This window comes from Lepidochelys kempii, chromosome 10 (genome assembly GCF_965140265.1).
Source record: "Lepidochelys kempii isolate rLepKem1 chromosome 10, rLepKem1.hap2, whole genome shotgun sequence".
NCBI lineage: Eukaryota > Metazoa > Chordata > Testudines > Cheloniidae > Lepidochelys > Lepidochelys kempii.
Genome location: NC_133265.1, coordinates 40,065,459 through 40,077,451, shown reverse-complemented (window position 1 = coordinate 40,077,451; position 11,993 = coordinate 40,065,459).

The following is an 11,993-nucleotide window of genomic DNA, read 5'->3' as shown; positions in this document are numbered from 1 at the left end:
TACTCTTTCCTCCTGTAACCTGTGTGCCTCCCTATTTTCAATGTAGGTTGCTACAGTTTAATACTGCTTTGTCTCTGTGCAACTCAGTGAGCAGAAGGATGGTCCAGTGGTTAGGGTCCTTGCCTAGAACTTGGAGAGCTCCATTCACTTCCCTCCTCTACTGCAGACTTTCTGTATGGCCTTAGACAAGACCCTTAGTCCCTGTGTGCATCAGTTCCCCATCTGAAAAATGAGGGTAACAGCACTTCCCTGTCCGTTGAGGACATGAAAGACTACACCAGTAATGGGGGACCAGCTTGGTACCACAGATAGAATAACAAGCTGGTATTCAAACTTTATATGTAGCTACATTTCCTTGAAGGCTCATGTGTTGGCTGTAGCTGAAGGTAAACATTGTTTATGATTAAGGAATATTCTGAATGATTTTTGTTGCACACGCTTTTGTGCAACAAAAATTGCTCTCATTATGAAAATGGGAAGTTTGTTCTTTGCCATAGATTTCAGAGGCAGCAGAATCAGGCCCCTTACTGGCTAATTAGATCTGATAAAGAACACGAGATTGTTTCTATTGTTGATATAAGGTTATTTCATGGCTGTGTTTCAGAGCTGAAGAACCGGGGTTTCCATCACTACTCTGTTGCTGGGTGTTAGGGTCTGATCCATAGCCCATTGATGACAAAGAAAGTCTTTTAGGCGCAGTTACTCACAGGTATCTTAGGAGCCTAACTCCCATTAAAATCAGTGGGAGACCGAAAGACTTTTGAGGGCCTTCCTTGCTTTTGGTGAGCATTTTGGCGAGGTGATAGCTTTTCCCAAGCTATTGGTGCCAGGCTCAGCATTAAGGTTGATTTCTTTTTCGTTAGCTCCTTTTGTTACAGCAAAAAGAAAGGGGAGCGAGAGCCTCATGCGTTCACATTTTTAGGGACATCTAGTACTTTTTTTGAAAATATTGATGAATTTGAAGAAGGGCTTTGTGAGATTAAACAACATGGAAACAAGGTAGAATATTGAATTCTAAAAGATGGTCTCTTTTTTCCTTAAATTTGGTATGGTTCTTCTCTTATTCTTTCATATGAATATTCCTTTCTCTAATGGCTCGAGGAGGAAATATTCTTTCTGATATCTAATCTACTTGTGTCATTTCTTAATTCCAGCTTCTGTCTTAATGTTATGCCTCTATCCGGAGTCTGAAAAGGTCCGTCTTTACATTTCTTTCCCTTCTGTAGATTTTTACTTGCTTTTAGGCCCTGATCTAGCAACGTACTTAAGCATGTTCTTAACTTTAACCATATGTGTAGTCCCAATTCATAGGGACTACTTATGTGCTTAAAATTAAGCTTGTGGATAAGTGCTTGGTCTGATTAGGGCCTAAAGCCCTTCTATATCATAATTAGAGCACTGATTTACTTTCCTTTATTTTATTTTATTTTATTTGGTCTTGCAATTGATGTGCTTTTCTCTGAACTGGGTCTCCTGGTTACACCACCACCATAGGGGCACTCTCCTGTTTCTCAGAATGTAGACACAAAGATGGGGCTTGCTCTGAAACAGCTGACTCTCCTTCTTCATGGATCATCAACATAGAAAAGCAGTTGCCAAGCTCTCTCCAAATCTTCAGTGTCCCTCCCCTCTTGAGCAGTCTGGAAAGCTAGAGCGCTACAGTCACCTGCTTATCCAGCAGGTGGCAGACTATTGTATAGCAAGCACTAGCCTGAAATGTCTCTGAATTCTGGTAGACTACGTGACACTGGACAGACAGTGCTTTATGTGTAACAGATAGGTGATGCTTCTCACGCCCAGTTTAATCAGTTACACAGAGAATTGATGGGATTCTCCAATCTTCTCTGTGATAGTAATTACTTTTTACAGTATTTATATTTCAGTAGCACCTCGGCACCCGATGCATGGACCCAAGAATTGCTGTGCCAGGTGCTTTATGAACACAGCTTCTTCTCATTTCAGCTGTGAGCAATCAGTCAGATTCAGAAGCGCCCTCCACCCGAAAAGCCTGAAGGTGTGCACTGAAGAGGGCCTTGCTACCGGAATAAACCAGGGAACCAGTAACCAGCCATGCCAGTGCTGTGTCTAGCAGTGGGATAAGGAGACCAAAAGCTGAGGAGGCTCCCGAGACATCCACAGCACCAGCCGTTCCTGTCTTTTCATTTCAGCAGCAGTGATCCGCGCCTTTTTTCTCTGCGGACGCCATACCAAGGCAAGCATGGAGGCCGCTCAGCTCACTTTGGCAATTAGGAGCACATTCAACACCACACGCATTATCCAGCAGTATATGCAGCACCAGAACCTGGCAAAGCGATACCGGGCGAGGAGGCGACGTCAGCGCGGTCACGTGAGTGATCAGGACATGTACACAGATTTCTCTAAGAGCATGGGCCCTGCCAATGCGTGCATCATGGTGCTAATGGGGCAGGTTCATGCTGTGGAACGCCGATTCTGGGCTCGGGAAACAAGCACAGACTGGTGGGACCGCATAGTGTTGCAGGTCTGGGACGATTCCCAGCGGTTGCGAAACTTTCGCATGCGTAAGGGCACTTTCATGGAACTTTGTGACTTGCTTTCCCCTGCCCTGAAGCGCATGAATTCCAGGATGAGAGCAGCCCTCACAGTTGAGAAGCGAATGGCGATAGCCCTGTGGAAGCTTGCAATGCCAGAAAGGTACCGGTCAGTTGGGAATCAATTTGGAGTGGGCAAATCTACTGTTGGGGCTGCTGTGATGCAAGTATCCCACGCAATCAAAGATCTGCTGATATCAAGGGTAGTGAGCCGGGGAAATGTGCAGGTCATAGTGGATGGCTTTGCTGCAACTGTGGTGGGGCCATAGACGGAACCCATATCCCTAGCTTGGCACCGGAGCACCAAGCTGCCGAGTACATAAACCGCAAGGGGTACTTTTCGATAGTGCTGCAAGCGCTGGTGGATCACAAGGGACGTTTCACCAACATCAACGTGGGATGGCCGGGAAAGGTACATGACGCTCGCATCTTCAGGAACTCTGGTCTGTTTCAAAAGCTGCAGGAAGGGACTTTATTCCCAGGCTAGAAAATAAATGTTGGGGATGTTGAAATGCCTATAGTTATCCTTGGGGACCCAGCCTACCCCTTAATGCCATGGCTCATGAAGCCGTAGACAGGCAGCCTGGACAGTAGTCAGGAGCTGTTCAACTACAGACTGAGCAAGTGCAGAATGGTGGTAGAATGTGCATTTGGACGTTTAAAGGCGTGCTGGCGCAGTTTATTGACTCGCTTAGACCGCAACAAAACCAATATTCCCACTGTTATTACAGCTTGCTGTGTGCTCCACAATATCTGTGAGAGTAAGGGGGAGACGTTTATGGCGGGGTGAGAGGTTGAGGCAAATCGCCTGGCTGCTGGTTACGCACAGCCAGACACCAGGGCGGTTAGATGAACACAGGAGGGCGCGGTACACATCAGAGAAGCTTTGAAAACCAGTTTCATGACTGGCCAGGCTACGGTGTGAAAGTTCTGTTTGTTTCTCCTTGATGAACCCCCCCCCCGCCCCTTTGTTCACTCTACTTCCGTGTAAGCTAACCACCCTCCCCGCCTCCCTTCGATCACCGCTTGCAGAGGCAATAAAGTCATTGTTGCTTCACATTCATGCATTCTTTATTCATTCATCACACAAATAAGGGGATGACTACCAAGGTAGCCCAGGAGGGGTGGTGGAGGAGGGAAGCAAAATGCCATACAGCACTTTAAAAGTTTACAACTTTAAAATTTATTGAATGCCAGCCTTCTTTTTGGGGGGCAATCCTCTGAGGGGGAGTGGCTGGTTGGCCGGAGGCCCCCCCCCACCGCGTTCTTGGGCGTCTGGGTGTGGAGGCTATGGAACTTGGGGAGGAGGGCGGTTGGTTACAGAGGGGCTGCAGTGGCAGTCTGTGCTCCAGCTGCCTTTGCTGCAGCTCAACCATACACTGGAGCATACTGGTTTGGTCCTCCAGCAGCCTCAGCATTGAATCCTGCCTCCTCTCATCACGCTGCCACCACATTTGAGCTTCAGCCCACCACTTATTCGCTTCAGCCTCCTGGTCATTTTGTGCTTTCCTGCACTCTGACATTATTTGCCTCCGCGCATTCGCCTGTGCTCTGTCAGTGCAGGAGGATAGCATGAGCTCGGAGAACATTTCATCTCGAGTGCATTTTTTTTCCTTTCTAATCTTCACTAGCCTCTGGGAAGGAGAAGCTCCTGTGATCATTGAAACACATGCAGCTGGTGGAGAAAAAAAAAGGGACAGCAGTATTTAAAAGACAAATTTTATAAAACAGTGGCTACACTCTTTCAGGGTAAATCTTGCTGTTAACAAAAAGAAAAGGAGTACTTGTGGCACCTTAGAGACTAATCAATTTATTTCAGCATAAACTTTCGTGAGCTACAGCTCACTTCATCGGATGCATACTGTGGAAACTGCAGAAGACATTATATACACAGAGACCATGAAACAATACCTCCTCCCACCCCACTCTCCTGCTGGTAATAGCCCATCCAAAGTGACCACTCTCTTTACAATGTGTATGATAATCAAGGTTGGCCATTTCCAGCACAAATCCAGGTTTTCTCACACACACCCCCCCACCTACACAGAGCCCAGCTAAACTGCACAGAGCCAACAAAACGGTTCCTTACACATGGATTATTATGGCAATAAACTGTACTCGTGCTGGATTTCAAGGAACGCCCTGCTCAGCAATAGCTCTGCCCATGTTGTTATTATTATGTGCTATTTGTATTACAGTAGCACCTCGAAGCACCACCTGAGATCAAATGCAGCCAAGTAACTTCACCTCTTTGTGCTTCTACATCAGCCTCTAGCCATTGGCCGCTAGGAGGACACTTTCCCTGGGGGCCACATTACCCCATAGGTCACTGTTGGTGATGGGCTACTGGACTGGGTAGACCAGTGGCCTGATCAGGGTTGGCAAATACCATGTCCTGTAGCAGTCAAACAAAGCTTCTTCTCTCATTCATGCCAACATCCCCAAGCATGCAGAATATACTGACACTCTTTTTTTTTTTTTTTTTACTGTGTTTTGTTCTTCACCATTAAAACAATGAAGCCAAAGATGTCTGTGATTGGTTCGGTCACAGAGATCCCCTTGGGACTGTCACCTGATGTGCTTAAATTACCTCTGAGCCCATTTTCCCTGCCAGCTTGGGACGCCAGAACTCCTCGGGACTCCTTGACACACTAGCCTGCTGCAACAAAGGTCCAGGTTCTGGGCCAACCCCCAAAGCTGCAGACTTTAACTAAAAACAGCTCAGCAGGCTACATGTCCCCAGCACCCAGACACCCAGCTCCCAATGGGATCCAAACCCCAAAGAAATCTGTTTTACTCTGTATAAAGCTTATACAGGGTAAATTCATAAATTGTTCACCCTCTATATAAATGATAGAGAGATATGCACAGCTGTTTGCTCCCGCGGGTATTAATCACTTACTCTGGGTTTATTAATAAACAAAAGTAATTTTATTAAGTATAAAAAGTAGAATTTAAGTGGTTTCAAGTAATAACAGAACAGAACAAAGTAAGTCACCAAGCAAAATAAAACAAAACACACAAGTCTAAACCTAGTTCATTAAGAAACTGATTACAGCTACTATCTCATCCTCAAAGATGTTCCAATAAGCTTCTTTCATAGACTAGACTCCTTCCGAGTCTGGGCCTAATCCTTTCTCCTGGTACAGTCCTTGTTAGTTCCGGTGGTAAGCAGGTGTTTTCTCATGACTAGCAGCCCCCTTTGTCCTGCTACTCCCCCTTTTATGACTTTGGCACAAGGTGGGAATCTTTTGTGTCTGTTTGTCCCCACCCCCACCCCATCAATGGAAAAGTACAAGGATTACGATGGATTCCAGTATCTACATGTCACTGTAAAACCCCTAGTCTACATTCTTTCTGGGTTGGCCCACACGTACACAGGAAGGTTTGCAGGTAAATAAAACATTTACAGCAAATTGTCCTAGTCAATCGGCGCCATCAAGATATTAAACTACCATTAATGGCCCATATTTTGCGTAATTCCAATAGGACCTCAGAGTTATACTTCATATTTCTAGCTTCAGATACAAGAATGATACGTGCAAACAAATAGGAGGAATATATTGAGTAGGTTATAACCTTTGTTATGATACCTTAATTTATGAGTCCTGAATTTAGGATGGAAGAATCCCTTGCACCGCTACAGACTAGGGACCGAATGGCTAGGCAGCAGTTCTGGAGAAAAAGCCCTACGGGTTAACAGTGGACGAGAAGCTGCATATGAGTCAACAGTGAGCCCTTGTTGCCAAGAAGCTTAACGGCATTTTGGACTGTATAAGTAGGGGCATTGCCAGCAGAACGAGGGATGTGATCTTCCCCTCTATTCGACATTGGTGAGGCCTCATCTGGAGGACCGTGTCCAGTTTTGGGCCCCACACTACAAGAAGGATGTGAAAAAATTGGAAAGCATCCAGCGGAGGGCAACAAAAATGATTAGGGGACTGGAACACATAACTTATGAGGAGAGGCTGAGGGAACTGGGATTGTTTAGTCTGCGGAAGAGAAGAATGAGGGGGGATTTGATAGCTGCTTTCAACTACCTAAAAGACTTTCATTGTCATCAATTGGCTATGGATTGGTTTCCTTCCCACCAGTCTCGGAAGAAGGCCATGTCCCCTTGCTTCAGAGACACTAAAGGAGCTAAAATGAATGCATGGTTCTAAAATATTCAGGGAGGGAATTCTGATGAGACATTTGTGGGCTATATCTTCTGCTGCTAATGTAGCATGTCTCTCTCTCTCTCTCTCTCTCTCTCTCTCTCTAATCAGATTAGAATAAGGCTAGTGATAGCTGAAAGAACTAATTTCTAACTGTAACATCCACATTAGGATTCTTCCATCCTAAATGCAGGACTCTGCATTTGTCCTAGTTGACCCTCATCAGAATCCATAAGTGCTCCACTTAAACTGAAATTCACTAATGTGAGGAGCTCTTAAGTCTCATGTAAGGCCTATTTTACCTGGAACTTAGATGTTGCACTGGTGTTGTGCTGACCCTCTGCAAAGGAGTGAATTTCACCCAAGCAGAGGATTTTAGTCCTGTGATCAGAAGATGTGAGCGTTTTGGTGACATCCTCTGTGAGGGCTTCAGTCCTGTGTGAGGAATGTAGAGTTAAAGGGACCCATTGTCTCTGTTCATCATTGAACCTATGAATCCCCCTGGCTTTGCCGGGGATGCTTGGAAACACTGCCGACAGACTGAGGCTGCCAGTAAGTATTGTCATAGGGCAGTGTTAGTGGCGTTTCCAACCAGATTCCATTATAAAGGCCTATTGGAACTCACCACTTATAATTTTGGCCTGGAAATGTGCTTTGAAAGCCACCAGATTTGCTCAAAAGGCGAACAAGAACATGTTTCATGTGCCGGGGAAAGGCACAGGCTTGTAAAACTAAACTGGCTCTTTAGGAAGAGAACTATTGACAGAGGTGCTGCCACTGCATCTTGCCTTCTTGCCATGTGCACACAGACTGGCTTGCTGGTGTCTCCTCCATACTCTTTCCTCCTGTAACCTGTGTGCCTCCCTATTTTCAATGTAGGTTGCTACAGTTTAATACTGCTTTGTCTCTGTGCAACTCAGTGAGCAGAAGGATGGTCCAGTGGTTAGGGTCCTTGCCTAGAACTTGGAGAGCTCCATTCACTTCCCTCCTCTACTGCAGACTTTCTGTATGGCCTTAGACAAGACCCTTAGTCCCTGTGTGCATCAGTTCCCCATCTGAAAAATGAGGGTAACAGCACTTCCCTGTCCGTTGAGGACATGAAAGACTACACCAGTAATGGGGGACCAGCTTGGTACCACAGATAGAATAACAAGCTGGTATTCAAACTTTATATGTAGCTACATTTCCTTGAAGGCTCATGTGTTGGCTGTAGCTGAAGGTAAACATTGTTTATGATTAAGGAATATTCTGAATGATTTTTGTTGCACACGCTTTTGGGGCCAGCTCCAAATTCAGTGGGAGTTATCGGCCCAAATTGCTCTCATTATGAAAATGGGAAGTTTGTTCTTTGCCATAGATTTCAGAGGCAGCAGAATCAGGCCCCTTACTGGCTAATTAGATCTGATAAAGAACACGAGATTGTTTCTATTGTTGATATAAGGTTATTTCATGGCTGTGTTTCAGAGCTGAAGAACCGGGGTTTCCATCACTACTCTGTTGCTGGGTGTTAGGGTCTGATCCATAGCCCATTGATGACAAAGAAAGTCTTTTAGGCGCAGTTACTCACAGGTATCTTAGGAGCCTAACTCCCATTAAAATCAGTGGGAGACCGAAAGACTTTTGAGGGCCTTCCTTGCTTTTGGTGAGCATTTTGGCGAGGTGATAGCTTTTCCCAAGCTATTGGTGCCAGGCTCAGCATTAAGGTTGATTTCTTTTTCGTTAGCTCCTTTTGTTACAGCAAAAAGAAAGGGGAGCGAGAGCCTCATGCGTTCACATTTTTAGGGACATCTAGTACTTTTTTTGAAAATATTGATGAATTTGAAGAAGGGCTTTGTGAGATTAAACAACATGGAAACAAGGTAGAATATTGAATTCTAAAAGATGGTCTCTTTTTTCCTTAAATTTGGTATGGTTCTTCTCTTATTCTTTCATATGAATATTCCTTTCTCTAATGGCTCGAGGAGGAAATATTCTTTCTGATATCTAATCTACTTGTGTCATTTCTTAATTCCAGCTTCTGTCTTAATGTTATGCCTCTATCCGGAGTCTGAAAAGGTCCGTCTTTACATTTCTTTCCCTTCTGTAGATTTTTACTTGCTTTTAGGCCCTGATCTAGCAACGTACTTAAGCATGTTCTTAACTTTAACCATATGTGTAGTCCCAATTCATAGGGACTACTTATGTGCTTAAAATTAAGCTTGTGGATAAGTGCTTGGTCTGATTAGGGCCTAAAGCCCTTCTATATCATAATTAGAGCACTGATTTACTTTCCTTTATTTTATTTTATTTTATTTGGTCTTGCAATTGATGTGCTTTTCTCTGAACTGGGTCTCCTGGTTACACCACCACCATAGGGGCACTCTCCTGTTTCTCAGAATGTAGACACAAAGATGGGGCTTGCTCTGAAACAGCTGACTCTCCTTCTTCATGGATCATCAACATAGAAAAGCAGTTGCCAAGCTCTCTCCAAATCTTCAGTGTCCCTCCCCTCTTGAGCAGTCTGGAAAGCTAGAGCGCTACAGTCACCTGCTTATCCAGCAGGTGGCAGACTATTGTATAGCAAGCACTAGCCTGAAATGTCTCTGAATTCTGGTAGACTACGTGACACTGGACAGACAGTGCTTTATGTGTAACAGATAGGTGATGCTTCTCACGCCCAGTTTAATCAGTTACACAGAGAATTGATGGGATTCTCCAATCTTCTCTGTGATAGTAATTACTTTTTACAGTATTTATATTTCAGTAGCACCTCGGCACCCGATGCATGGACCCAAGAATTGCTGTGCCAGGTGCTTTATGAACACAGCTTCTTCTCATTTCAGCTGTGAGCAATCAGTCAGATTCAGAAGCGCCCTCCACCCGAAAAGCCTGAAGGTGTGCACTGAAGAGGGCCTTGCTACCGGAATAAACCAGGGAACCAGTAACCAGCCATGCCAGTGCTGTGTCTAGCAGTGGGATAAGGAGACCAAAAGCTGAGGAGGCTCCCGAGACATCCACAGCACCAGCCGTTCCTGTCTTTTCATTTCAGCAGCAGTGATCCGCGCCTTTTTTCTCTGCGGACGCCATACCAAGGCAAGCATGGAGGCCGCTCAGCTCACTTTGGCAATTAGGAGCACATTCAACACCACACGCATTATCCAGCAGTATATGCAGCACCAGAACCTGGCAAAGCGATACCGGGCGAGGAGGCGACGTCAGCGCGGTCACGTGAGTGATCAGGACATGTACACAGATTTCTCTAAGAGCATGGGCCCTGCCAATGCGTGCATCATGGTGCTAATGGGGCAGGTTCATGCTGTGGAACGCCGATTCTGGGCTCGGGAAACAAGCACAGACTGGTGGGACCGCATAGTGTTGCAGGTCTGGGACGATTCCCAGCGGTTGCGAAACTTTCGCATGCGTAAGGGCACTTTCATGGAACTTTGTGACTTGCTTTCCCCTGCCCTGAAGCGCATGAATTCCAGGATGAGAGCAGCCCTCACAGTTGAGAAGCGAATGGCGATAGCCCTGTGGAAGCTTGCAATGCCAGAAAGGTACCGGTCAGTTGGGAATCAATTTGGAGTGGGCAAATCTACTGTTGGGGCTGCTGTGATGCAAGTATCCCACGCAATCAAAGATCTGCTGATATCAAGGGTAGTGAGCCGGGGAAATGTGCAGGTCATAGTGGATGGCTTTGCTGCAACTGTGGTGGGGCCATAGACGGAACCCATATCCCTAGCTTGGCACCGGAGCACCAAGCTGCCGAGTACATAAACCGCAAGGGGTACTTTTCGATAGTGCTGCAAGCGCTGGTGGATCACAAGGGACGTTTCACCAACATCAACGTGGGATGGCCGGGAAAGGTACATGACGCTCGCATCTTCAGGAACTCTGGTCTGTTTCAAAAGCTGCAGGAAGGGACTTTATTCCCAGGCTAGAAAATAAATGTTGGGGATGTTGAAATGCCTATAGTTATCCTTGGGGACCCAGCCTACCCCTTAATGCCATGGCTCATGAAGCCGTAGACAGGCAGCCTGGACAGTAGTCAGGAGCTGTTCAACTACAGACTGAGCAAGTGCAGAATGGTGGTAGAATGTGCATTTGGACGTTTAAAGGCGTGCTGGCGCAGTTTATTGACTCGCTTAGACCGCAACAAAACCAATATTCCCACTGTTATTACAGCTTGCTGTGTGCTCCACAATATCTGTGAGAGTAAGGGGGAGACGTTTATGGCGGGGTGAGAGGTTGAGGCAAATCGCCTGGCTGCTGGTTACGCACAGCCAGACACCAGGGCGGTTAGATGAACACAGGAGGGCGCGGTACACATCAGAGAAGCTTTGAAAACCAGTTTCATGACTGGCCAGGCTACGGTGTGAAAGTTCTGTTTGTTTCTCCTTGATGAACCCCCCCCCCCCGCCCCTTTGTTCACTCTACTTCCGTGTAAGCTAACCACCCTCCCCGCCTCCCTTCGATCACCGCTTGCAGCGGCAATAAAGTCATTGTTGCTTCACATTCATGCATTCTTTATTCATTCATCACACAAATAAGGGGATGACTACCAAGGTAGCCCAGGAGGGGTGGTGGAGGAGGGAAGCAAAATGCCATACAGCACTTTAAAACTTTACAACTTTAAAATTTATTGAATGCCAGCCTTCTTTTTGGGGGGCAATCCTCTGAGGGGGAGTGGCTGGTTGGCCGGAGGCCCCCCCCCACCGCGTTCTTGGGCGTCTGGGTGTGGAGGCTATGGAACTTGGGGAGGAGGGCGGTTGGTTACAGAGGGGCTGCAGTGGCAGTCTGTGCTCCAGCTGCCTTTGCTGCAGCTCAACCATACACTGGAGCATACTGGTTTGGTCCTCCAGCAGCCTCAGCATTGAATCCTGCCTCCTCTCATCACGCTGCCACCACATTTGAGCTTCAGCCCACCACTTATTCGCTTCAGCCTCCTGGTCATTTTGTGCTTTCCTGCACTCTGACATTATTTGCCTCCGCGCATTCGCCTGTGCTCTGTCAGTGCAGGAGGATAGCATGAGCTCGGAGAACATTTCATCTCGAGTGCATTTTTTTTCCTTTCTAATCTTCACTAGCCTCTGGGAAGGAGAAGCTCCTGTGATCATTGAAACACATGCAGCTGGTGGAGAAAAAAAAAAGGGACAGCAGTATTTAAAAGACAAATTTTATAAAACAGTGGCTACACTCTTTCAGGGTAAATCTTGCTGTTAACAAAAAGAAAAGGAGTACTTGTGGCACCTTAGAGACTAATCAATTTATTTCAGCATAAACTTTCGTG